General features: G+C 45.2%; 1 long non-coding RNA gene across 2 annotated transcripts in view; it reads left to right on the forward strand.

Moving 5' to 3' along the window:
• Positions 1-23,199, forward strand: part of LOC307180269 — a 50,093-nt gene that overhangs the window by 16,950 nt on the left and 9,944 nt on the right. The window lies entirely within an intron of this gene.

Consider the following 23,199-nt stretch of genomic DNA (forward strand, 5'->3'; position numbering starts at 1 on the left):
CTTCCAGCGGTGGAGAGGTTTTATGGAATGAGGCGAACATCAAGAGAGTTTTAGATTGCAGATCCCACATTTCCCAGATTCTCTTCCATGTGAATAAGTTCATTATTGAACCATAGCACATACACATGTTTTCTGTATCTAATGACCTGTTTCCTTCAATTACCATTATATGTGCTAAGCTCCTCAGGCATGTATAACTTCTAGCCAAGCAAAGGAGAAAAGGCATAATTCCAAGCTTAAGAGTGATTGCAGGGCTTCCCTAGTGGTGTAGTGGTTAAGACTCTGCCTGCCAATGCAGGGGACACGGGTTCGAGCCCTGGCCTGGGAAGATCCCACGTGCCTCAGAACAACTAACCCCACGTGCCAAAACTACTGAGCCTGTGCTCTAGAGCCAGAGCTCCGCAACGAGAGAAGCCACAGCAATGAGGCTGTGGGCAACGCAACGAAGAGTAGCCCATGCTTGCCCGAAAACCCAATGCAGCCGAAAATAAATAAATAAATGTATTTAAAAAAATACATCTTTAACAAAAAAAAAGAATGACTGCATACATAACAGCCTTTAACTCTTTTATCCCTTGAAGAAGGAAGTGCCTTTAAAACCACTCTTTTGTTCAAAAGCACATTCACAGTTCCCGAACTTGCTGTGTTTGAGTTCTTTTTTTTAAACCTTAAATTATTTTACTCTTTTTAAGTAGATCATGTCCAGTAGTTTATGGGAAAATTGGTATTCTACCAAGCATGTTCTCACATGTTGATAAAAACATGTGATGGAAGCATATGCTCCACGGTCGCCAGCCTCCAAGATGGCCCTCAGTGATGCTCACCAACTGAATTCATGCCCTTCCCACGTGGAACCGGGACTGGCCCTGCATGACCCACAGACTCGAGCAGAAATGATGGTGTGTGATTTCCAAGGCTAAGCCACAAAAGGCGTCGAAGCTCGCACCGTGGTCTTCTGGGTCACCCACTCTGCACAGTGCCGTCTGCCATGCTGTGAGGGTACTCAGGCAGCAGGTAGAGAGGCCACACAGACAGGGACTGACTCGCCAGTCAAGGGAGGGAGCTACCTTGCAAGCAGATCCCCAGCCCCAGTCAGGCTTTCAAGATCATCGCAGACCTGATCAAAAACTGACTGCAACCTCATGAGAGAACCAGAGCCAGGATCACCCATCTCAGTCACTCTCAAATTCCTCATGCTCAGAAACCTGGAGAGATAAGGAATTACTGCCACTGTTTTAAGCCTCTGCATTTTGAGGGTGATCTGTTACACAGCCGTAGTAGTTGGAACACACACATATATACATTACCAAACACAGATTACCCAGAAAAGGATTTAACTCCAACAGGAAAAGTTCTTTCCAAAGTGTCGGCCCTTCCAGCAGAGTATTCAGTGAAGCAGATAAAAGAATTTTTTTCTACTGACGGTCTTTAAAGTATCAAAACTCGAACATGGGGATACTTTGCATATCAATTAAATTTTTTCTTCTTAGAACCACTGTACCTCCTCCCACAGAGTCCCTTTTTCTGATTATATTCTGGTAAAGAGAGCAGAAATGGTCTGTACGCCTCTCCAGAATTTTCCGTAACTGGCTAGATATGGTTGCCAGCAGTCCATGTGAGTTCTGACATGTGATATGTAATTGAGCTGACAGAAAATATTAATCAAATCGATACTACGTAGAGCGTGATTTAGATTTTCTCCACGAAAGAAAGTTTAATAACTTAATTGAGTTGGAGGGGAACTATTGAGATAAAATTTTAAATGCTGTGTCAAATATTTGCATTGAAGAAGGGTAAAAGTCACGTTTTTCCTTTACTCTGTGCACGTAAAGGACTGAATATTTTCAAAGCTACATTACCAATAAAACTATCCTGGATATGCCAAGCCCTCTGGACTTTTAAGAAACAAATTAATTATCTGTACACAAAGGCAGTCCTGTGAGCCAGACTTGCTGTATCTTGCTACATATTTCCAATCCTGCTACATCTATGCCAAGATGGAATTCTTATCACGTTACTCATGTCTCTTTTAGCCAAATGTATCAAATTATAGTCATGGAACCAAGTGCATGAGAGCTCACAGACCAGTGGAACAACTCAGTTCATGAACTCTATGAGCAAATCCAGTATTCAGAAGGCCGCTGAAGAGAACACAGCCTGTCCCGCACAATGAAATTTAGAACAAAAATTGAGAAGGTTCTCTCACTGCAGCAGGGAGTTTCCCAGCCACAGAAAACTGCCTTCTGTATTCTGGGTAATTACCCCACATATAAAATATTTAATAGTCCTTTCTTCAGCCAGCCATTTTTCTACCCACAGATGCCACCTTCTCATCCCAAAGTCCACTCTCAAATTTCACAAGGAAATAGGCTATTAAAACTAAGGAAGAACATTTAGTCAGTGACTATCCTGCCTTCTTGTGGTTTGGGTTTTTATTGTTATCCTTTATATCAGGGAAAAGAAATAGCGCAGATTGGCTTTTTTGTTTGTTTGATGTTTATTCAGTGAGCACTTTCTCTGAGCAGAGAGCTGATTTGATCTAAGCATTCAACTGCTGTTAGTCATTTAATCCCCAATAACCATTGTGGGTTATCCTCTTTCACAATGAGGACACCAAGGCTCTGGGAGAATAAGGAACTCTGCCCAGCTCATGGGACCAGTCCAAGGAAGGACAAGGATTTGAACCTGTGAAGGCTAACATAACACCAAAGTCTACACTTGTAACCTGTACTATATCCCTGGTCACTTTAATCACTGAATTCAGTCACCAGAGGCATCTGTTCTCAGTGGCTTTAAAACAAGCCATTGTATCATCTATCGCATGGGTCGTAACACAGTAGGATTCCCAGGAAACCGGGGAATCTCCTGTACAGGAGTCTTACACCTTATACACAGTCCCTCAGACATTTCAGAAACCTAACAAACGTGGTGGTGGCACTGCTACACGTCATTAATGTACAAAAAAATACATCAAAAGGGGTTTTTCCTGATTTATGAGACTGTAATTGAAAACCCAAGTACTTGTCTAATTCATTTACAGAAGAGATTCTAAAAGCAGAGTGCCTCTTAAGGGAATGCTTGTAGCCAAGGATTAGGGTTTTTGGATTGGAGTCAAATCCAGACAGAATTAAGTGTTCTAGTCCTGTGTATTCCAGCTTTATGTATAACATTGTACATGTTCCCGATCAGTTATAAGGTGAGAAATACACAGTGGGCAACTCAAAATCAGAATCCATTTCTAAAACAAGTTAAACTATGGAAATTGATAGCAAGTATGTAACTAGGGAAAACTTAGCAAATTGTACATTAGAAAGTGAGTTTACCTTGCTAATGGCAAGCTGTCTGCCGGAAACCCACATAGGTGTGGAAGGGTAGACAATAAGTTCAATTCCTTTGTGCTAGCGACTCAGCAGTCCATTACTAGGAAGATTTATAAAAACTCACCACACAGAGAAAAGAATTAGAATGAATGAGAGGAGGTAAGGTGAGGGATTGCTGAGGAGCTGTCAAATCATCAAAACGTCGCATAGGTGGAGGTGCCTGAGTGAGATCAAAATACCTAAGCAATAAGACAGGTGAATTCTGTAACCGCTTGCCAGACTAAAGCACCTTAGGAGAGTAACAATGATAACGGTGATAATATTAATAAAAAATATCATCTTCAGTTGATGTACATTCCTTGAAAACAATTACCTCCTGAGAAGTCATCACTGGGTAACATTTAACTATCATATAGCACTGCAGTTGTTTATTGACCTCTCCGGGTTGGGTTTTTTTTTTTCCCCCTAAGATATCCATCCAGTATCTGAAAATTTAATTTAGAATCTTTAAAAAAAAAAAAAAACATTGATGCAGTTATCTCGTTTTTAAAATGATGAATCTGGAAGTTAGACGAGTTGACTGAATTACCTGAGGTTCTACTTTTATTTTTTTCCTGTCTCTGTTTATTTGGCAAATGCAACGTAAGCCGGCAGTCATGCTGTGCACTGGTCAGGCTGACCCTGGACACCCTGCATCGAGGGCAAAGTTAATACTACTAGATCCAGATCTTCTGACTTCTACTCAGAGATCTACAGAAGAAACATCAAAGTACCTGTGTCCACTAGGGTAAACAGTCTGTCAGTGGAGACTGTCTTAATACTTGATAGCAGTGTCTACAGCCGAAGCTCCGTCCCCACAGCTGTCATTACAGAAACCTAAAGGGATCTGCTAGGCATGGGGAAGTCCAGTAATTTCAGAAATGCTTCACAGTGAGTTCTGGAAGAATAAAAGGTGTGCCTCATTTCCTTCAAACTGATAGCACTTGGCATAGAAGAGTCAAGACTAGGGCACGTGCTCCATAAAGAATGCTTGAATGAGCCGAGAAAGTTGCGTTAGAAGGTTTCTGTCGCAGTTGTCTGGCATTCCTCGGGCACTTTTCTCATCCCTTTTGACACTGATCTTTGGGAAGAAAGGGGGAAAATGAGGCTAATAGAAGAAAGGTAAAAATAGCCAATATTTGGAGAGATCCAGAGCTGTCCGAAAACAAGCAAGTGAGCACTCTTGCTAAAATACAGCCGCACTGGTGGAATTACAGATATCAACAGATCAGAAGTCCAAGGCGACCAGAAGAGGAAGCCCACGCCAAAGCCCTGATCAGAGATGCGGCTGATCCCTGCCCGTTAGAGGCTTACAAACCAGAAAAGCTAGACCAACACAGGCACGCAGAAAGCAGATGCTAAAGAAAACCACTCGTGTGCTCATCAGGCTCGTTCCAGCTGGGATTCAGGGCATCACTGCTCGTTACCAGTATCCATACTGAACACAAAGAAGAAGACACCATAGGAAACGAGGCCCTCCTGGATAGCCCTCGCAACGATTCAGTAACGCATTGAATATGTGTAATGCTGTTGCATTAATATCTGCTCTTCATTAACAGAACTCACTCCTTTATTGGTAGACACTTGTTTCCTCCGCATCCTTTTTCTGCGTGTCTGTGTTGGTTTAACGCTTTTAGTTTGTAAGCCCCTGATGTGCAGAGATCAGCAACATCTAGGAATGGAAGCAAATGTTGGGAGTAAAGAACAATAGCAGGTAGATGGGAAAAATAAATTAGACAGCATGGGGATGGGGGGGGAAAGACAGAAGCTACTCTAAGCAAAGAAAGGAAATTATAATTAGAAAATTGCATCAGGAATCTACTCAGAACAGGGATGCAAAGAGCAAAGGAATATTGAGGGGGTCCAACCCGTATCAAACTGGAGTTCTAATAGAAGAGAATGGAAATGAAACGGTGAAGAAAACATTCCATGGCCCAGATCATTCCTGAATCATCCTGGATACCCTTCATTGCTCAATAGAAGCCCTGAACTAAATAAATGGGAACTTTTAAGTTCCATAATAAGTGTGAGGCCCCATGTTTCTCTGCTCTTTCCTAAATGACCAACCTCTACATAACTCCTCAAAATTTGCAAAGCTTTCTTCACGTACGGTGTCTCACTTAATCCTCTGAGCAGCCTGTGGTGTGGGTATCATTAAACTTATTTCTGTGTGAGAAAACTAAAACTCACAATCCCACAGCTAGAGAAGAACAGAGCCAGGGTAGGTGCCATGGTTTTAAAACATGTCAACAAATTCTTTGATACTTCTCCCTTCAAAAGGTGGAGCCCAGGTCCCCTTCCCTTGAGTGTGTGACTTAACCAGTCGATTAAGGGTGAAGTGAAGGCTTGTGAATTTCAAGACTCAGTCATAGGAGACACTGTGGCTTCCATCTTGCTCTCTCTCGGATCCCTCACCCTGGGGAGGTCAACTGCCGTGTTGTGAAGACATTCAAGCAGTCCATGGGACAGGGCCACTTGGTGAGGATGAAGCTTTCAACCAAAAGCCAGAGGACAGAGGCCTCCTACCAAAAGCTGTGTGACTGAGCCATCTTGAAAGCGGATCCTCCAGCCTCAATTAAGGCTTTGGATGCCTCCAGCCAGGGTTGACATCGTAAGTGCAATCTCATGAGCAACCCTGTGTCCGAACCACCCAGCTAAGTTGCCCCTAAATTCCTACCCCCAGAAACAACGAGATAATGAACATTTGTTGTTTTAAGCTGCTAGGGAATCATTTGTTATGCAGCAGTAGACAACTGATACACACCAGGAAATGAATCCAGATGTCTTGACCCCCAAAGCCTGTGCCCTTTTATTTCACACCACTGCTTTTTCTGTGACTTTTTATGCAAAATCAAAATATTTTGTCCCATTTGACTTCCATTTCCCTAACCATCAGTTCAGTCTTTGCCAACTGTGTCACATTTTTCAGTGATTATTTAGTTCTTACATTCTTAAAACACTGGCTTCCCCTTCTATATTTATAAGGGCCATGAGAACAGGGGATAGATCTGTTTGAGTGACCACTGCATCCCCAAATTTAAATAAATCCACCAAATTTAGTGTTTGGTCTGTAATGAGTACTCGATAAAAATTTGTGGATGAATGAATGGCCAAAACACATATGATACAACTAGTCTGTCACTGGGACTTTGTTTTCATTTTATGCTGAACCAAAAGGGAATAAATTCTGTATCTAAGAAGGAGGAGGGGATCCTGTTGGAGTTACAATTTTATTGACTCAAGCTCCGCAGGAGAAGTTTGTTTTAGTCTGATAAAGAAAATACCTGGAAAAGCAGAATATATTACTGTTTTTCAACAACATGCAAAAATCCCCAGGGCATGCAAAAATAATGTTTTCCTAATCAAAAGCGTCTTGTTTGATCCTTTTGCTTCCCGTCCCAGACCGACTGGAGGTTTTGGGCAGCAAGCCCTCAGACAGGAGTGGCCCAGCCTGCCGGTGACCTCAGCTGCAGAGGGGGCCGGGAGGCCTCGATTACAGACAGCATTTTTCTGGGCAAGTTATTTGTTCGCACATGAACCGTAAATCAACATGTGGTACTAACTCATGATGGCTTTTGACTTTGGGGGAAATGCCTAACCACCCAGATTTTATTTCACAGCCAGGGAAAAAACAAATAACGTGTGAGAGAAACAAAATGCAGGAAACGTCTATGAGACACGACCGAACTTTTTAAAAACCCAAGAACAATTAATGTTGCTACAGCAATGCAGCTTTGATCAAAGACCAAACATTTTTATAGCAACCACCAAAATGGGATGTGATAGCACGTGTACACGTGTAATCCAGTCCTCACTCCTTCCTTCAGCATTTTATCCTCTCGTCCAGTGCCCACCAGGACGCTCAGCTGTGATGGAGGTGTTCTGTGCTAACACAGTAACCACTCGCCGGTGTGGATGCCGAGCCCTGGAACTGTGGCGAGTGTGACGGAGAATTGAGTTTTCAGTTTAATTTCATTTTAATTATTGATTTATTGTTAATGACTATTACATTTAGTAATTTTAAATGTAAATGTCCACAAGTGGCTGGAAGCTCTGGTGTTGGCAGCATTGCTCCAGAGCCATTTCCCATAGGGTCTTCAGCTGGGGGCACTCTCAAGCTACTGGAGTAATTTAGGTTGTCAGGCTGGAAATTATTACATTTTGCCAAAGAGAGATAGCAAGAAACACCAAAATCTCAAGCTGTCTTTAAGACCTGCTAGGGGACTCTGTTGTTCTCCTGTCTTCTGGAGTCTCTCGTGGTCAGCTCCTGTACGGTTCTGCTGTCTTCTGGAGTCTCTCGTCGTCAGCTCCTGTACGGTTCTGCTGTTTTCTGGAGTCTCTCGTGGTCAGCTCCTGTACGGTTCTCCTGTCTTCTGGAGTCTCTCATGGTCAGCTCCTGTACGGTTCTGCTGTTTTCTGGAGTCTCTCGTGGTCAGCTCCTGTACGGTTCTCCTGTCTTCTGGAGTCTCTCGTGGTCAGCTCCTGTACGGTTCTGCTGTCTTCTGGAGTCTCTCGTGGTCAGCTCCTGTACGGTTCTGCTGTCTTCTGGAGTCTCTCGTGGTCAGCTCCTGTACGGTTCTGCTGTCTTCTGGAGTCTCTCGTGGTCAGCTCCTGTACGGTTCTGCTGTCTTCTGGAGTCTCTCGTGGTCAGCTCCTGTACGGTTCTCCTGTCTTCTGGAGTCTCTCGTGGTCAGCTCCTGTACGGTTCTGCTGTCTTCTGGAGTCTCTCGTGGTCAGCTCCTGTACGGTTCTGCTGTCTTCTGGAGTCTCTCGTGGTCAGCTCCTGTACTGTTCTGCTGTTTTCTGTAGTCTCTCGTGGTCAGCTCCTAATGTGAGAAGTGAGGCGTGAAGGAGCAAAGAAGAAAGCCCACCCCAGGCCTTCAACCCGGGTTCCTGTCCAGTCAGAGAAGGAGGGTTCTGTTCCACAACAGGGATGCTGCATTTGGGGTGAAATGGGCAGCAGAGTGAAGTAAAGATCTGCAGCATGGAAATCAGGTTTCATTCACCAGGAAGTTCTGACTGGAGCACAACAAGCCCTCAGAGGCCCTGAGTGGGATGCCCGGTAGCCAGACTGGCTGTGTACCACTGTCTCCTTCTGCTTTGGGAGCAAGTCCAAACTGTGCAGGCTGTCAGGGAAGCCTGCCCAGCTGTCCTCCCATCACCTAGCCACCTAGTTTCTCACTGCTCCCCAACAGATGTGACCGTCAGTTCCTGTGCGGAAGCCCCTGTCTAATCCGACTTCCCTGGCTTTCTGTAGACCTCCCTGACTGCACGCCCATCAGACTGCCCAGGTCAAAGCTGGGGAGCAGCTGGAACCTCGCCCTCTGCTGGTGGGAGTGTGAACTGACATGACCCCTGGGGAAACTGGTCTCTAGGTATCTACGAAAACCGACCACTCCTATTCCTGGGTAAATACATACCCAACAGAAACAGGTGCATATTTTCACCAAAAGACGTGCACTTTAATATCTAAAGCAGCTTTTTTGAAAGGTCCCTAACACTGGAAGCACCACAAATCCCAACAACGACCGAATGGATCAATGGGGTGTATTTATACCACGGAACACTATACAGAATGAAAACAAACTGTCTGAGAGCACACGCAGCAACAGCAGCACATCTGACATCATGAGGCCTCCAGACACAAAATAGCACCCCTCTCTCCTGTCTGCTAGATGCTTCCTGCCTTTTGCTGATATCATTCAACGTGTAGAAAGTACAGAAATGAGCACGATTAATCCATACTGTTCAAAGAAGTGGGGGTGGGTAGTGACAGAAGGGGCAGGGACGGGGGCAGTTGCAGGGTGCCCGTAACGTTCTGTTCTTGATCTATGTGCTGATTAGATGGGTGTACTCCGTTTTAAAAAGTCAGCGAGCTGTACCCTGAGGATACACACGTACAGTTTTCTATAGGTGCTCTCCAGTAGTTTTTTAAAAAGCTCTATTCATCCTCAAAAGTGCAGCTCAAAACTTACTACTTCCATAAACCGTGAAAGTCTTCTACAGTGATCTTTCATTCTCTCATCATTTAAAACAAAAAAGCAAAAAAAAACTGTGTATGGTTTCAGACACACACGTCTCACTGTATCCATCAGAATTTAAACACTCCAGTTTTTAAACCCCCCTCAGTTTTCGCACAGTAGTGGCCACAAAATACATATTTCATAAACTCTTTTAAATGAAGCACATCTTTTCTGCCATTACTTAAAATTGCTTAAATGGCAAAGACAGGTATTATCTCATACTTTCTGTGAATTTTCAAACAGCTGAGTTCAGTTAAGCACACATTTCCTTGCGCGTATAAAAATGGAAAACATGGCAACAAAAAGGACTCTGGAATTTTCCATCCATGCAGCTGTTGCTACACAGCGTCTGTGGTGTAACATTCTCTTAATGGCCCTCACTCCACAGTCCCACACAAGAGAAATGATTTCATTCTCCATGCAGTCCCATCGCTGTACTGGGCAAAGGTGTCAGAAATCATCGAGAGAAAGGAAAATACTCCCCCGAACTGTGATAAGCATGAAAACCGTTACAAAGTACTAGATCCAGAATTTGAAGATTCATGCTAAAGCCTACGTTGGCGAGTTTCCAGATGACGGTGGACTGACCAGCGTGCTTATTCTTCCACTCATGAATTCTGAGAGCGGAGGACGAGAGAAGTGTGAATCCATGGGCGAGTCCTAAACCACAGCAGTCATTTATAGGAGTCCTCACTGTGACCTAAGGACAGAGTAGGGAGGCTTTTCACTGACACACACTGTCAGTTAAGATGCATCAGTGAGGAGCTCCTTCAAGGCCTCACTTCTCCGTTCCTTCCGGCCCAATGACCACCACCAACAGGATTGGCCTCTCAAAGCGTTCTTCTGTTTGCTTGGTTTCATCAGCCCTGCGGAAAGAAGGGAAAGGAATCCCTGGTTTTCAGAAATGAGCAAAAGACGGGAGACTGAGGATTTCCCTAGCACTGTCACCTGTGCCCTAAATAAACAGTTGCAGATATAATCTCCCCACTCCTACAGCTCCACAGGGAAGTTTGGTGCCACTTGACGTGGCGTAGTCTGACATATTTACACGTGTGCACAGGAAAAGCAGAGCAGAACATCAAGCATGTGTGTTGCTCGAAAAGACTCTTGTCCAACATCCACAGAGCCGTGAGGGCTCCCTAGGAAGGCCAAGTCCATGAAATCCGAGAACCAGCCCAGCTAACGCTGTTTGGGGTGCTCTACGTCAGGCTGACCTGTGACTTTTCACTTGGTAGCAGCTATAAAATTCTTTACTCTTGGATTAAAGAACTTCCCAGAAATAATCATATTTATCATCTCTGTTCTAAGGAGTAACTAAAAGCAAAAAATTAATCACGCAGACACTCCCTTCCTCCATCTCTCTCTCTCTGCACCAGATATTTCCTTTTAAACAAACGCCCAGTCTCAGTTTCAAACCTCCTTTGAGCCCAGCAATTCCACTTCTTGTATTTACCCAAGAAAACTGAAAGCATAGGTGCACACAAAAAGTCACACACGAATGAATGTTCATAGCAGCCCTAATGTCCATCAGCTGATACCCGGATAAACAAAACGTGGCATATCCGTCCGGTGGAACATTACTCAGCCTTAAAAAGTAATGAGGTACCGATTCATGGGACTGCACGGATGAACCTTCAGAACGTTACGCTCAGGGAAATACACCAGACACGAAAGCCACGTGTTGTAGGATTCCATTTATATGAAAGAGTCAGACTAGGCACATCTCGAGACAGAAAGCATCTTAGGGTTGCCAGGGGCTGGGGGCAGAGGGACACGGGAAGTGAGTGCTGGTGGAGACGGGGTTTCTTCTGGAGGGTGATGAAAATGCTCTAAGGCTTATAGTGCTGTTAGTTGTACAACGTTGTGAGTACAGCTGACCCTTGAACAACACAGGGGTCAGGGCTGCCAGACCTCCACACAGCCTGAAACCCTGTGGGACTTGACGGTCATCCCCTTGACGGTCATCCCTCTGTATATGTGGTTCAGCGTACGGGCGGTCAACCACCCGTGGACCTTGTAGTACCGGGGCGCTCATTTATTGCAAAGATTCCGTGTAGAAGTGGGCCTGTGCAGTTCAAACCCATGCTGTTCAAGGACCAACTGTGTACTAGAAACTACTGAAGTGTGCATTTTGGGATGCCTTTTCTGGTAGGTTTATTCTATCTCACTGTTTTAAACCTCCATTTCAGACGGCTCCTCTGCTGCCCGTTCCCCCAACACACCCCCACCCTACCCGACCCCACCCCACCCTCCCAAATGCAGGACTGGGGAGTGAGGGGCCCTCTTCGCATCTCTTCGAGCCACCTCTTTCGAGCAGGGACGCAGCAGCCCCTTGCGGGTGGGGGTGGCATCACCTTCTTGGTCCTCAGCCACAGAAGCAGTCGCAAAGCACGGGTGCAGCGGGACTCTGGGCCTAGGAGTCTTTGTTCATTACGTTTCAAGCAAAGAATAGCAAGGAGGTTACGACCTTGGTGCCAACCCTTAGGGCCCGGAAAATGTGCAGTCTCCCTGCTGGACTTAAATCACAGGCATCCCCTCGGAGCTCCTGTTCATCAGGCTTAGAACAGCCCTGCGAGTTGCCCCCACAAAGCCGGAGGCCTGACTGTCAGCGCGTTTTGCTGTGTTTCCAGTGAAACAGGCCCTGGGACTCTGCAGGTCTGTCCGGCAGCATTTTCAGAAGATACCAAAGCAAACAACTGGCAATTCGAATGCAGACCAGAGACGTGGCTGCTGAGGTGTCAGGTGCTTGGTGGGGGTGGGGCGGGGGCGGGGGACTGCGAAACTGCCGGGCTCCCTCCTGTCATCAGCTCCTGGCCGCAGGGAGAACGGGAGGAGTTGCACTAGACCCCCCCTCCCCCCCCAACCTGCACAGGCCAAGCACCCTTACACCTGGGAAGGCCACACCACGTTGCCCCCCCCCGCAACCTGCACGGGCCAAGCACCCTTACACCTGGGAAGCCCACACCAGGTTGGCCCCCCAAACCTGCACGGGCCAAGCACCCTTACACCTGGGAAGCCCACACCACGTTGCCCCCCCCAACCTGCACAGGGCAAGCACCCTTACACCTGGGAAGCCCGCACCACGTTGCCCCCCCCCAATCTGCACAGGGCAAGCACCCTTACACCTGGGAAGCCCACACCACGTTGCCCCCCCGCAACCTGCACAGGCCAAGCACCCTTACACCTGGGAAGGCCACACCACGTTGCCCCAACCTTTAAGTCTCTGCCACCCAACTTGAGACGTGTCCAGAGCTTGCGCTTCCCCAGAAGAGATCCCCTTCTTGCCACAGTGCCTGAGATTCATCCACAAGGCCTCAACTGCCCTTTGGTTAAGACACTCTTTCCCTCAATACTCGTTTCCCAAATGCTTGTTTTTGCTGCCAGGGGTTCCACATTGAGCCATTAGCCCTGAGCACTGAGAGTGTCTCTCCACCCTTGTCTTCAGCTGTTCTCTCGCCGCACCCACCCACCCGTCTGCACCTGCCTGTTTGTCAGCCAAGGCAGCGCGCTCCCCTCCAGGGCTTTGCACCTGCTGTTCTCTCCGCGTGGGACAGGCTCCCTCCCTCTAGCTGCTAGCAGGCCCCCTCCCTGTATTCAGTGCTCTGCTCCAGGGTTGCCTTCTCAGGGAGACCTCCTCTGCCATCTGTGTGAAGTCCTACCATCCCCTCTTCCATCGTTCTCCGTAGCACTCAGGGCACCTGACTAGTGCACCTTTGGGGTTTGGGGCTGGAAACCCACTGGAACGTGCACTTTCTCAAAGACTGTCCATTTTGGCCACTCTGAGGTCTCCTGCCTCACTGCAGTTCCCCAATAAATAGTAGGTAAAGGAAAGAATGAGAAGTTGATTAAAAGATTAGAGATTACAAGGCGAGTCCTGTTCCCAGAAAGCTAAGTAGTGGTGTACAATCCTCAACTTACGGCGTAGACGTGCGTATCAGGTGTTTTCCATAATTCCCTGAGTGTTACACAGTGGGCACCAGTAAGCTCACTCAGTTACAAATAGCAGAGATCCCGTCTCCAGCCTCCACACTCCAGGGAACTCACTGGAGCAGTCCGGCAGTAAAGCTAGTGACAGACAAGACTTGAATCTGGGCTCAAAAAATCAACAGGACTACAATCTGGTTTTCCTCTCCAGTTCTCAGCTCTGCCTAGACAGCCATAGTTTCACTTCCACACTAAGCCTCCGTTGTGGGCCCTGGTGGGTGCCAGGCATTCAGGATGCTTCCTGTTGAAGTCCAACAGCAAAGAATCTTTTCAGACAGCACCCAAGGGCAGGTAAGGCTTTCCTTTCCCCGAAGCCCTTACATCCTATTGACTCTGTCATATGCCAACCACTGGATGCATCCATCGCTGGGACCAGCAAGCATAGAAGGAGCTTCAGCTGGGATCCAGCCCCCCCACACGTCAGACATGAAAACAGTGGAGGGCTAAATTCCTCAACAGGAAATCAGGGTTCCATCAGGTAGAGAAGTGGGAAGTCACTGCTGGAAAGACAAGCCACAAATGCCCAGTATATTGTGTGTATGTAGGCATTTAAAATGTTAAAAACCTAAAGTCTCTGTTAAATATAGAATAAAATTTTACTTCTCTAAAATCATTTCTTACCTCAAATTGCAGCTTCCTCAATTTTTAAGGGCAGTGGAAATTTTTAAAATCTTAATTGTGGTGGTAGTTACATGACTGTTAAACTGGTCAAAATTCGTAGAACTGTAGCCAAGATTGTAGACTTTATGTATAGGTCTGGAGAACAAATATGTTGCCTTTGCAGACCAAGACTGCAGCAAGTACTCGGGTGTGCCATTGTGGCATGAAAGCAGCCATAGATGATATGTAAATGAGTAGGCGTGGCCATGTTCCAATAAAACTTTATTTACAAAAACAAGCAGTGGGCCAGATTGGACCTACAAGTTGTATATAGTTTGAAGATTCCTGAACTACACACTTGAAAAAGAATGAATGTTACTACATGTAAATTGTACCTCGATAAGCAAACAAGAAAAGGGTAAAGCAGAAAAAGAAAGTACTCCAGGAAAAAAAAAACGCTGTAGTCCCTTCAGCTTACTTGAAGCAAGATTTTATCAGGAGAATAGAGGTATTTTTATTGTTTGGAAGAGGGATCTGCTGATGGTGTTTGTGCAACAGATGAGCCAGAAGGTTTATAGAAAGTTAAACGGGGAATTTTAAACTTGACTTCTGAAAATTATTTAACACACTCACTTGAAAAATTCACCAGGAAGTCGACTCCTTGCCTCTGTCCTTGACAGAGGTACCTGCAGCTGGCTGAGCCCTGAGTCAAGAGTCCAGAAATGAGCTGTTTTGTTTTGGTTTTATTTAGTGTGATGACTTTAAGACCCAGTGTCTTGTACTTCTAGTTTTTTATTGTTTGCTTCTTTTATGGCAAAGCAATCTTTATCGGACAGAGATTGTAAATAAGATCCGGTCGTTTCTTCCCCTTCGCTAAATAATGGCACAAACAAAACATCTCTGAGGCTGTTAGCCCACCAGAATTGAAAGAGAAATCAAACTACTGGGAACCAGCAAGTGAACGCTCTCAAGACCAAAAAAAAAAAAAAAAGTTTTTAAAGCAGAAGAGTTCAAAATCGGCTGGCATTCGAACACCCAAATTTGATGTAGGCAGAGTAACGTGGAGGTGCTCCCACACTGCGGAGACGCAGGTTGTATAAAAGATATACAGTCAGACTCTAGCGTCTGGATTTTTGTAAGATGTAGACTAGATAACAAATCAAAGTGTTCATCTCATCTCTGAGTGGGAGAAACACGCTTTTAAATCAAAGGAAGCTAATGTGCAGATCAGCTGGAATTTTCCACGAAGATGATCCTTCCCCCACACAAACATCAAGCCTTCAGAGGATGTACGTTAAGGGCAGATGTCATGCCAGGCTCCAGAAAGACAAATAAGACATGAGCTGCCCTCCGCTGCTGAGAGCCCAATTACGAAGACAGATGAAAACACAAATATTTAAGAAAACGTGTTGTGTTATAACAGAGTCTCTAAATACTTTAACAAGTCCAGGCCAATTTAATTTCCTCAAGGTGACGTTAAACATGCAAGCAATATGATTTCCCTTTGAAGCAATACTATTAAGAAAATATGATCAAAAGAGTCATGCAAGAGAAAAAAATTGTCACACATAATTCATTTTCCCCCTCCTAAGTCTGGTGCTATCATGGATAGTGGTGCAGAATTTTCTTTCTTTAAAAAGAAATGCCGGGGCTTCCCTGGTGGCGCAGTGGTTGAGAGTCCACCTGCCGATGCAGGGGACACGGGTTCGTGCCCTGGTCCGGGAAGATCCCACATGCCACGGAGCAGCTGGGCCCGTGAGCCATGGCTGCTGAGCCTGCGCGTCCGGAGCCTGTGCTCTGCAACGGGAGAGTCTGCAACAGTGAGAGACCCACGTATCGAAAAAAAAAAAAAGAAGAGGGTACATTGTACATGTGTGGTTAAAAAAAGAAAAAAAAGAAAAAAGAAATGTCAATTAAAAAATGTTTTTAAAAAATGTTTATTTTTGCTTGATTGTTTTGTGTTTGTTTTGTTGTGTTTTTTCTAAAATAACTTGAAGTTAATATTACCAAGAGAGATTAGGAGTAAAATAAAGAAAACATGGACCATCAGAGTTAATTTTAGTAACAGTCCTGGTCTTAGTAACCATCAGAACGTTTTCGAGACAGAATTTTGATATGGTTGTAATAACCAAGCCAGGAAGATGGAGTTAAGTTGAAAACATAAAGTCAATTTTTCCACTGAGTCATTTCCTAGAATGAGACATAAATATCCCCAACATTCTTTGCCCTGGACATTAAAATGGATAATTTGAGTGAATATCTCCTGCAGTTGATTAGAGTCACTGCAAGTTAATTGTGCGACATGAAACCTCACATGCGGGGCTCTCAGATTGTAAGGGTACCTCAGAAGGATCACAGAGGGTTCTTGTCTCAGTGCTGATTCCCAGCAACCACTCCCCAGAGAGTTTGATTCAGGAGACTAACGTGGGACCAGGAACTTAACTCATTCATCTGACAAACTGCATGGTACCCCTCCTGTAGCCAGGGAGGGACCAGGGTCTGCAGAAGCAGTCATCTGTGTGTTACCAGTACTCCAGGTGACCCGTAACCTAGAGGCTCCCAAACCTCACCACCATTGGCTCTTCAGGGCTCCCTGACAAGCCCAGAAGAATTTGGGAAGGGCCAGGGTCTCACATAGATACTGGCGGGAGATGTGCTGCATGCTGTCTAGTCCATTTGTAACCATTCAGTGAGCAAATCAAAAGTTTTAAAAGAAGAGGGGGACTTCCCTGGTGGCGCAGTGGTTGAGAGTCCGCCTGCCGATGCAGGGGACGCGGGTTTGTGCCCCGGTCCGGGAAGATCCCACATGCCGCGGAGCAGCTGGGCCCGTGAGTCGTGGCTGCTGAGCCTGCGCGTCCGGAGCCTGTGCTCCGCAACGGGAGAGGCCGCAACAGTGAGAGACCCGCGTACCGGAAAAAAAAAAAAAAAGAAGAGGGTACATTGTACATGTGTGGTTAAATTTCATCAACTCCATAAGTGCCTTTACGTTAATTGTGTCACTAAGACGTTTATTTCCTAAAACAACAGCTAATCCTCTTTATCTGAAGCTACCGGTTTTCCCAAGTCAGCAGAATAACCATATCCATGTTTCTTTTTCTTTGCAAAATAGAATCTCAGACAGCCAGCCTGAGAGGCATGCCTCAGGCCCCTTGCACTGCAGTCATCCATTTGTGTTTTGACAAATGAAGGAATCTCAGACCCAAATGACTAGAAGGAAACACGGCTTACATCCAGTCACATACTACGTTATTTGTTGAGTCCGTGTATGCAAAAAAGCTATTCTGAAGCGAGTCACGAATTGATTGTGGTCCGTTTGATTTTGTAACAACTCCACTCTGTGTTCACTGTTTCTCTCTAAATAAAGGACGCTGGTGTGCCTAAATAATCTGGCTGAATAGGAGACTTGCCTCTGTCTAGTCCAAGGGTTGGCAAATTATAGCCTGCTGCCTGTTTTTGTCAAATAATAATAATAATATTTGATTGGAACACTGACATGCCCATTCATTTAGGTGTTGCCCGTGGTTGCTTTCTGGCTACAACAGCAGAGTTAAGTCGTTGCCACAGAGCCATGTGGCTCTCAAAACTTAAAATATTTACAATCAGACCCTTTTCAGAAAACGTCTGCCAAAACCCTGATCTTGTCACTTGAGACCACCAGAGTTAGGACTCAGCCAGACAGATGAAAATGCTCGACGTTGACAACGAAGCCATCTAAGTCTGTGCAAAGAACGGCTGTGCGTAAAAGCAACAGAAGAAATCACACGGAGAAGGTCTACAGAGTTTACTCTATTTAAAGTATCTTTAAAATGAAAAGGACAATAAGGGAAAACATTGCAAAAAAATAACAGAGGTTAACGTGCTTGATACCTAAAGAACTGTCACAAATCTGTGGGAATGCCACCAGCAGTTCGGTAGAACAAACTGAAAAGGAATGGCTACAAGTTGCCGCTTTACAGAGCAGGAAATAGACAAAGCTGAAAAAAGAGTGAAAAGATGTTCAACCTAACTAGTAAATAGTAAAATTAAAAACGTAATGAAATACCATTTCAGTCTGGGAAAAAAACTGAGTGAAACAGTGAGTCATATCCAGGCTTAGTGAAGATAGGTGGACAAGGTACCCTTGAGCCCTGATCATTTGCGGGGTGGCTGGGGGGATTCTGAAGGGCAGTTGACAACATCTATTAAGATTACGTACACAGGCCCTGTGACCCCACAATTAAAATTCTTAATGTTCACCTTAGCGAAATACTTACAGTTGTTCACAAGACTGTACGTCAGAGGCCACACTATAGAAACTGTGCAGCAACTAGATAGGATGAAGCAGAAGTGAATGTACTGATGTTGACAGCACTCCAAGATTATTTTCACCCAGAAGAAACAACTTGCAAGGCAATATGTACATGAAGTTACCATTGAGTTTCTTTGAAGTCATATTTTTAACTTGTCATGGACTGAATTTTGTCCCCAAAAAAAGACAAGTCCTAACCTCCCAGTACCTCAGAATGTGACGTTATTTTAAAATAGGGTCTTCATCCAGGTAGCCAAGTTAAATGGAAGTGATTAGGCTGGGTCCTAATCCAATACGACTGGTGTCCTTGTAGAAAGGGAAAATACAGACACGGAGACAGATGCACACAGAGGGAAGATGATGTTAAGGCACGTTGGGAGAAGGTGGCCACGTGACTGGAGTGATCTCCAGGCCAAGGAAAGCCAAAGGTTGACAGCCAACCACAGAAACTGCAAGAGGCAAGGAAGGATCCTGCCCTAGAAGCTTCAGAGGGAGCACAGCCTTGCCAAAACCTTGATTTTGGACTTCCGGCTTCCAGAACTCCAGGACAATACATTTCTGTTGTTTTAGGCCCCCCAGATTGTGGTACTTCATTTCAGCAGGCCTAGGAAACTAATCCACCATCCACTCACATCTCCCCCAAAACACCTAGTCAGATCGGGACGGCTTCTACGCATAGATACCTGTGTAAGTGCACAGAAAATGATTGACAAGGTCGTACACCAACCAGTAATGCGTACCTCTGGGAGGCGTCTGCAGGTGACACGTGAGATGGACCTCACCTTTCCATGCATTATTTGATAATCCAGCCGCTAATACGTGTTAATGTAGCATTTGTTTACGTGAAAAATTCTCTCTTATAAGGTGAAATGGTGAAGAGCGTGCCCAGTGCCCCTCCCTTCTCGTGGAAGAAGAACCCCTTTTCTGGTCCCACCTCTCCCATCCCAACCATCTGGTTCCAACACGCCATCCACCATTGACTGATCCCACAGATGCCCTTTGGGACCAAGCCAGGTCCACTGGGTCTGACGGAATCCCTCCCTGTTGGGATAGCTAACGACCTAAGCCTGGGACACCCTGGCCTCTATGTCCACTGCTAGGCAGGGGAAGCAGCTCAAGTGGGACAGAACAAAGCCAGCCTAAGAAAGGAAACAAGTGATGGATGGGGCATGTCCGTGAGAACCGGTGGCCTGAAATCCTTGCTTCCAGCTGCTCCAGAAACCACCTCACCTCTGTCCTCACTTACTTGAGCCAATACTCTTTGTCACCAGTGCAACTTAGAATTGGGTTTCTGTCACACTCAAAATAGCCCTACACAGAAAAGAACAGGAAAACGTAAGAGAATAAACATTATCCATACAGTTCTAAACATCCGGTGGGAAAATGTTCAGAACCTTGTTAATAATCAAAGGAATACAGATTCCTTTAAAATGGGCTGTCTTGTTTGTTTGTTTTAACTCAGTGGCTTCTGTGCTCTGTGTGTGTGTCCCTGAAAAAACTGAAGTTCTCTGACAGCATATTTTATTCTTTTTTCATCTTTTTCTGCAGTTCCTAAATTCTTAACAATGAAAATCTATTCCTTCTATATTTAGAAGGTAATTCCCCCTCCTTTAAAAAACAAAAAACAACCTCTTACAAAAAATCAAGAGTGAAACATTTAGGACCTAGATACGAAGATATAGTCAAAGAAGTCCAAGTATGTGATCACTCACAGGGAAAAAATGAGGCAAGACGAGGGTGACATCATGGTTTAGAGCATATTTTGTCTGGCTTCTCAGCACACCTTAAATGTAGGGTGTTTGTTACTAATCTGGATTGAACAGGCTTGCGGTTGGCATGATTGTGTCCTATATTTCAAGCCCTTTAGTGTATTAGATCCTGATAACTAAGGCGGTATCTGCCTCAGTGCTCACCAGTATTCCAAGGAGAGCCGTACTCCCTGAGGAAAGATCACCTAGGTGAACTCAGGTCTGGCCCTGTGATTTGTTTCCCCCATGAAGGTGAAAAACATGACATTTCAGGGGGATGCTTTCCAGTGGGGTTGTCATTTCCCCCCCACCTCCCTATCTCCATCAGCCTCAGTCTCCACGTGACTCTTTTAGCAGAGGCCTCGGGCCAACTTGCAGTGACATGTAGCAAGAGCAAGAAAAAAGCTGAGTCATCGGGCCCTGGGGTTGTCAGTTAGTTACTGCACCATCACATGGCCTCCCCTCCCTAATGCAGTGGAAACCCAGGGAAAGAGACTACAAAGGATCTTTGGAAAGAAAAGGAAGGTTGCGCATACTCAATTGCAAAACGTATTTTAACTCTCTGACCTACTGTTCTATTCTCTTGCTATTTTTACACGCTGTAGTTATTCCTCTTGATATTCCACTAACTTAGCAAAAGGTTCTAGTGCTTTTTGAGCCTGATTAACAAGGAAGCAAAGGGAAAATCTTGGCTGTATCAGAAGCTTTAACATTTCCAGCACAGCTCATACGCTGCACTAAATTACACTGCTATCAACATAATCAAGCACAAACAAGGCCACGTTTCTGTAATACATTACCCAACTCATGATTCCCTCCACCTCCCAGTCTCAGAAGAGACTGCAGCGGGAACCACACAAGCAGCTCTGAGTAATTTTTCCCAGATTCATTTTACTCCAGTTCTAAGATGAGTTTAGACCAAAGATTTTTGCCTCGTGGAAGCTAACTTAAATCATTTCAGTAGATTCAGGCTCAGCTTGGGAAGTGTGCATATCAGGTGGCAGAAGTGCCCCTGTATTGCATCAGGGATATGCAAATATAAAGGAATAGCCCCTCACATAACAGTAAGGCAAGAACATGTTTTCATAAAACTTGAGGGAAATCGTGCATGCAAGAGATGCAGGAAAGAGTGAAATTACTTTTAACAAAGTGAATTGAGATCGTCGTCATCTAGAGCCAAGGAGCTTCTCACAAGCTGAGGTGCCTTACAGTGAAGCACACACATGCGCACGCACACACGCGCACTGACGTGCTATCTAAAATGGAGCACTGTACACACGCACGGCCACATAGAGAGGGACATACGTGGAGAAGTGGACACACACAGGCATGCACACTGTCTTCATTGGAGCAGTGTCACACACACACACACACACACCTGGACACGCACCACCTACAGTGGAGTGATGCACACACACTGGAAATACCACAGGAAGTATTTGTATCAAATTGAAATGAAATTTGTAGATTGCTGTGACTTTTTAAAAAAATGCCTTCTCAAACCACTAAGAGCTGCGGCTTTGTCTTATATGTTGATGTAAAACATTTTGGGGTTGGTCGGTGAATTTCTTGCTGTCGTAAAATTTTCAGCAAACTTGAGTCTTGACTTAAATAGGTAAACCACAGTGTTTTATCAACACAAAATTTCCCTGTGGTCCAGGTCAAGGTTGCCCAAGATGTTAATCTTTGACAAATTAAATGCTGTAAGTTCTGGCTAAGGCATGAAAACACAGTAATATCAAAAACATCAACTCCATATGTAGTTCTTTTAACCCCGTCACATGTAGGAGGCTTGGGGTGGGCAGGAATCTGCTGTTTAATATTGATGGTAGCCAAAAGGACTCCCACTGGCCAATTCAGGGACAATTAGAGCATCCAAAAGAAGAAGAATGCTAATTGATTATAACACATGTAACCAAAACAACAACAACAAATTACCAAAAAAAGAAAAAAAAACATGAGGCTCTAATGCACAAAAGTTGGGGTACAGAGAAGAAAATTTTAGCAAAGAACTTGCAGAAGACCTCACACAGTGTTAATGTGTCAATTATATCTTAATAAAGCTGGAGGGGAAATGAAAAAAGAATAGTTTATAAAAGAAATGATCAAATGAGTAATTCACCATTCTGTAACCAGCAGTGTAGCACTTCAAACAGGAACAGTTAGGGGATGGGTGTGCACCTATCTTCACAGTCCCAAAATATCACCCCCCTGGCCCCCATTGACTCATTCCTTACACAGGAGAGAAGGTGCCCGCATGACAAGGATATTGAGTGGGCACAGCCCTAACCAACTAACCAAGCTCAGCAAAAGCAATAAAAAGTCACCTTGAGCATTAGATCCCCCGGTATAACTCAATGGAAGGGACGCAGTAACACCTCTTCAGTGTTCTTGCCAACATTGTCCAACCTGCGTGGAATCCTGAGGAGACAGGCAGACAAATACAGACCATGGGACGTTATAAAAGACAATAAGCCAGGACTCTTCAAAAATGTCAGTGGCATAAAAGAAGAACTAAAGGCAGACAGACTGGTCTAGATTAAAGGAGATTACAAAGTCATGGCCAAATGCAGGGCATGATTCTTAACTGAATCTCAGACTATTTTAAAGGCTCTGGAAGCACATTCTGTACTGACGCCGGAAGCTCCTAGAATCTACTGAGTGGACACAGGTGTCAGTGGCCAGGCAGGTGTGGCGGCCTCCTGCTGCTGTGGAGGCTCACTGCATTGGAGGGGCACGGGACAGGTCTGGGGGCAGGCTGCTTTTGTGGTGGCGTTTGCACAAGGCTGAGACAGCCTGTCCAGGTGAGACCCCTGGCACCGACCTGCAGGCAACACACCCACACCCACTGCAGCTGAAACACACCCCCTGGCCCTAGGACCCATTAGGGTCTATCATTTTAAGGGAAAGTCCCTTGGCCTAGTCCCTTTGGGCTCCTCTAACAAAGTACCATAGACTGGGCAGCTTGTAAACAACAGACATTTATTTCTCACTGTTCTCTAGGCTGTGAAGTCCAAGATCAAGGTGCTAGCAGATTTGGTATCCGGTGAGGGCCTGTTTCCTGGTTCATAGAAGGTACCTTCTCCCTGTGTCCTCACATGACAAGAGAGGAGAGGGAGATCTCTAGTGTCTCTTTTACAAGGGCGCTAATCCCATTCATGAGGGCTCCACCCTTATGACCTAATTACCTGTCAAAA

The sequence above is a fragment of the Stenella coeruleoalba genome (assembly GCF_951394435.1).
Source record: "Stenella coeruleoalba genome assembly, chromosome: X".
Lineage (NCBI taxonomy): Eukaryota > Metazoa > Chordata > Mammalia > Artiodactyla > Delphinidae > Stenella > Stenella coeruleoalba.